The following is a 5,000-nucleotide window of genomic DNA, read 5'->3' on the forward strand; positions in this document are numbered from 1 at the left end:
AATGTAAAGCGCGGAGGGATACCCTCTCTCTCACAACGCGCAGCAAACTGAAGGCGAAAAGCGACCATGGGGGAAGCCCAGCCCGACTTCCTGTGATGCCTCCATTCCCCACTCCCTGTGCTAGCTGGAGGAGAGGGGGCTTTTGATTCAACCATTATTTCTCTTAATACTTTAAGACACGTCTTCTGGAGTCACATCCGTATGTTGAAAGGACGAATCAACCATATCGCAAAGTAAAATACATATTATTTTCATTTAATATTCTATAACAATCATTTTTCAGAAATCGACCCCCTTCACGGTGCCTCAAACACTCTAGAGCAATCAGCTGGTCGTGACGTCAGAAGGATGACGTCAGCGGACCTGACGCGTGCCGGGTCCGCCAGTTACTTTCGCAGTTGTGAGGAGAAACCTTTGATCCACCAATGAGAATGCAGCTCCCTCCAAGGTTTAGTCGCTCGCCACTCACGGGCGGTGGGAGATGACGTTCATGAGTTCTGACGTCACACACTAGCACCAATCAAAGGGAACGGACTCTGTGACGAAAGCACTATGACGTAGAGCGTATTGATAGCCAAGCGGCAGGTAGACGGGCTAGCTGGCGTACGCACAAATATGGCCCTGTCCATTGAGCGGTGCTGTGACCCACATCCAAGTACCGGCCGATCCAGCTCTGCTCAGAGCGCTGCTTCCATCACTATATTCCTCTCTCTTCAAGACAAATTAGCTGGGTACAAACACCAATGGCAGCCACAGCCACCCATTATGGTCTACCGATTCCACCTTCCCTAAAGCTATCAGAATTGTAAGTCTGCTTATAATTGACAACTTTCACGTCATTAAGTCGACATGACGCCTCAGTGAATTTAAGCCATACACACTTGTCTATCGTGAAGTGAGGATAAACAAGCCACAGTGTAACTCCATATTCTGAAGTAATAGATTCTTTTTTTTATTAATATGCATCAAATGCAATTTACTTAAAAGAAACCCAACATTTTCTAGCAATGCTGTTTTGTTTGTGGAGAAATAACACTAGCGATTACATATACTTTGCTTAATTAGAAGCAATCCGCATGCATTACCAAAATAGGCTGAAATTCCCTCTCTACGCTCAGAGATGTTCGTGTATTAACCCAGGCATTGCAGCATGAAGGACTGCTGGAATGAGTGTCGAAGGCATTTACTGTATGGGCTTCGAGACTTAATTTTTGTGTGTATGTAAAAGCAATGAAACCAATGGGATTCTCAACTGGATTGTATAACTCGGGAAAGAATCTGTATGACTCCCGCAAACCTCTAGCGGTTCCTGCGGTGGTGGATTATTGATTCTCAGTATGTATGAATACCCGCAACCATAACACTTTCTAAGACATTGTATGAGGCACGAGTCCAATGACATCAAATGGGTATCAATTCTACAAGAAAACAGTAAACTGCATGAAGACGTCTTGCTCGTGGGGGTTAAAATATTCTTTAAAAGTTAATCTGCGCCAAGATGAATGAAGATGACTAAAATTGTCGAAACGAAAAGAGACAAGCTATTGAAGTGCTTGAGGATGACAAGGCACCCTAAGCAGGAACTGGTAGTCTGGTAGCACGTGACTGTCTGGCTAACCTTGGTGCTAGCGCGTGGCTCACGTGACTCGGATCACCAACTCAACACTGGGACTTTCACACACTAACAAACAAACAAACATATGTATACACGCATATACACATCAATATACCTGTGAACATGAATGAGTGCGTGTATACTTGAGGTGTGTGTCTGTGTGTGTGAGTGCGCGCGCGGGTATGTGTATGTGCGTGTATATGCACACCAACTATAAGGATGCTTAAAGCCCTCTTCAGGGTAGCAAAAAATACAGCGAATCCAACAATCGGCGTAGCAAGAGCAAGCACGGGAGGGTAAGTAAATAAACCCGAGAGCTTATTGACTGAAACAAATGACATACTGCAAAAGGAAAATAGACGTAATAATGCAATCAAAGTGTCAATCATTAATCAGAGCGTGTATTGTTTGCAGTTTGCCCGCCCCTCCCTACTTCGCTCCTCCGCGAAGTCACGTTGATGTACCTCTGCCCCTCCGTTCCTTCTGCCTTAGAAAACAACAAACACAAAGCATGACACATGCAGGGAGTTGCCGAGGAGACAACGCCGACACTGCCGCTACGAGACATCAATTTTGTTTCTTGCTCTGACAATAATACCTTTGTAAGAAGCCTTTCGTGTCCCATAGAGGAAGTCGGCGCACTTCCTCTTGCGCCAAGAAACGTAACAAGATGCATGCGGCGCATTTGATTAACAGCTTGTTTGGCTTTTTAAAGACAAGCAATAACCTGGAGTTTCTATATGTAACTCCACTCTTTGTGCATCGCCAATTTGTGCGATGTGTATTTAAATGTCTTTACTGGAAAAGTTCACAATAATAATAATAATAATAATAATAATAATAATAATAATAATAATAATAATAATAACGGTGACTGTGACAACAATAATAGCAGTAATAAAGCCAAGACGACAAGAACAATAACAATGATGAAGATTACTACTACTACTACTACTACTACTAGCAACAACAACAGTAATAACAACTAAATAATACCAATAATACATCTTGAGCATGATCGTAAACTACTAATAACACAGGTTTCCAGCTGCATAAAATCAATGGAAATGAGACAAACCTGAGCCCTTTTAACATCCTGGCAAGTGAAGCTCAAGTTAATAAGGGAGGTTCGAGCGATGACCAAGAAAGCGGAAAGCGTCGAGGTTTCACAGTTGGACGACGAAGGCAGGTGGGTAAAGATGGGGACTGGCGCGGCTGAGTTTGATTTACAAGGCTAAGTGCGGGCCAGTGACCATGTGGACTTCCCTCTACGTCCACGCATTCATTTGATCGACAAGGGAACAACCGCTAACACTCAGTGCTGCTTCTTGGCCATCATGACAAAACATTTTGGGGCGTTTGGCCACAAGGTGGCACGTGCTGCGAGTACAGATTGGGTGACGTCATCCGATGGTACTACGTGGTGAAATGAACATCATGGTGACGGTTAAAAGTCACCAAACAATCATCTGTTTGGACTGCTTCGGCATACTCGTACTTGTGAAATTCAAATAATCCTCTTTCGGTCAATGTGCCCCTATAATAAACTGACGTCATTCATTTCGATGATTCAAACAAATGCACAGCTCATGAGCCAACGCGCATGAAATGTAAACAGTCTGGTTGGGATCGTCAACCCGTCTTTCCGCGAGGGCAGGTGTGGCAAAATGGCGGGAGGGGAGATGGCGGAGGTTGGGTACGAAAGGAGAGAGGGGGGAAGGGGGGATCGGCGGGAAGGGGGAATGGAAGGGGCGGGGGACACGCGTTCGCACAGCGCCAACTTCGCTCTTCTTCCCTTGGAGAAGCCCACTTAAACGGCCCTACAGAGCGCCACAATAAGATTCACTTTCCCTTGCTGTACTCGAGGAAAACACGACCCTTAGACCAGCTTTGTTCTGATTCCCGGTATTCCATGCCCAAGCTCTTGTCCCACGCTCCCACATAAAGGTGCTGATCATAACCCAATAATTAATCAGCTGCAAAACGGATACATTTTATGTCTATGAGTGTTATATATATATATATATATATATATATATATATATATATATATATATATATATATATATATATATATATATACACAAACACACACACACACACACACACACACACACACACACAAACACACAAACACACACACACACATACACACACACACTGCTTATGGCATTCCACTAGTGCAATCATTCAGCTGTGGTTTTTGTAGATTTTTAGTCAGCCAAAAATCATATTACATGAGAACCACTTTATCATTACCTATGAATACATCAGCGGATAACGCTCAAATTCCAAGTAAATATACAAGTAGCATGTGTATCAAAATTTTTAGAAAGCAATTTTGAGGCGAGTCATCTGGTGGGGAATAGGGATGCTGTCCCGGGACTAACAGAAGGCGCAGCTGTTCTTTGTTTCTGGTGCGCCGCGCACACACACGCGTAAAATCTGTACAGCATTCTCCGTAATGATGGTCCATTGTAGCCCTCTCACAAATGAATAATCTCGGCGAATATGGATTTTCATCAAATATTAAAAACGGTGTACTCTGCGCAACGAAAAGAAAGAAGGAAGACCGCGATTAGGAGACAGCAGATGGGCAAAACCACGACAACAGTGTATGTTTTACCCCCTCAGAGGTACAAATCCTCAGCTGGTGGGCACGCGCACACACGAAGAGGGCACAAAACACGCGCCCTGTCCTGCAATGACAACTGCCTAAAACTGCCTCACACAACAGCTCACGAGATTCAACATAGCTTGGGTAACCTATCAACTCGGCGTAATGTGGCTGCCGCACGATGAGGACACGATCTGTATATATCAATGCGAGGGCAATTATTGATGACTGATGATGATAATGGCCATGCCATTTATACTAACGCTAATGAAAACGACGATGGGATGAACGCAATAACAAAATACTGGGTATTCCAAAGAAACTTTTGAAATTCAAACAGCAAAAACAACGCTCGAAACGAAAGGTTGTCTGACGGATGGAAGGAAAACATTTTGGAACTCTGATTCATCTTTAGTCTATAAGCCAGGTAAAGAGCGCAAGCTATGCACCTCAATATAAACGTCTTCCAATTTCACGTGCTAAGTACGTGGTCACAAATCCTCAACCTGGTAGATGGACACTCGATCTGCCTGACGCAGGTGAGGGCCAGGTGTCCGCCAGCTGTGTTTCTACTGGCCATGTAAATGGATGAATAGGAGAATAGGCAACGCGGAAAATTGAAGTTTAACCTACGAAAGATAATGATGGAATGCAATATTTAAGCCTCCTGCTTTTTAGCTACAAAGGCGCTATAAGGTCATTTTTGCATTGAGAGGAGACATGCGTTTTTTCAGTAAATTGAGGATTAGAAAGGTAGAGAAATACCAG

General features: G+C 43.8%; 1 protein-coding gene across 4 annotated transcripts in view; it reads right to left on the reverse strand.

The window, feature by feature from the left end:
* Positions 1-5,000, reverse strand: part of LOC113804936 (SIN3-HDAC complex-associated factor) — a 102,799-nt gene that overhangs the window by 27,117 nt on the left and 70,682 nt on the right. Inside the window, exon 1 of one of the 4 annotated variants that reach the window (XM_027355849.2) lies at positions 1-2,080. This exon is cut by the window's left edge and continues 70 nt beyond it. The exons of the other annotated variants lie outside the window; for them this stretch is intronic. The gene's annotated coding sequence lies outside the window, so the exon portion shown is untranslated. Of the gene's footprint in view, positions 2,081-5,000 lie in introns of those variants that run through there. 4 annotated transcript variants of the gene reach the window in all.

The sequence above is a fragment of the Penaeus vannamei genome, chromosome 9, assembly GCF_042767895.1.
Source record: "Penaeus vannamei isolate JL-2024 chromosome 9, ASM4276789v1, whole genome shotgun sequence".
NCBI classification, from domain to species: Eukaryota; Metazoa; Arthropoda; class Malacostraca; order Decapoda; family Penaeidae; genus Penaeus; species Penaeus vannamei.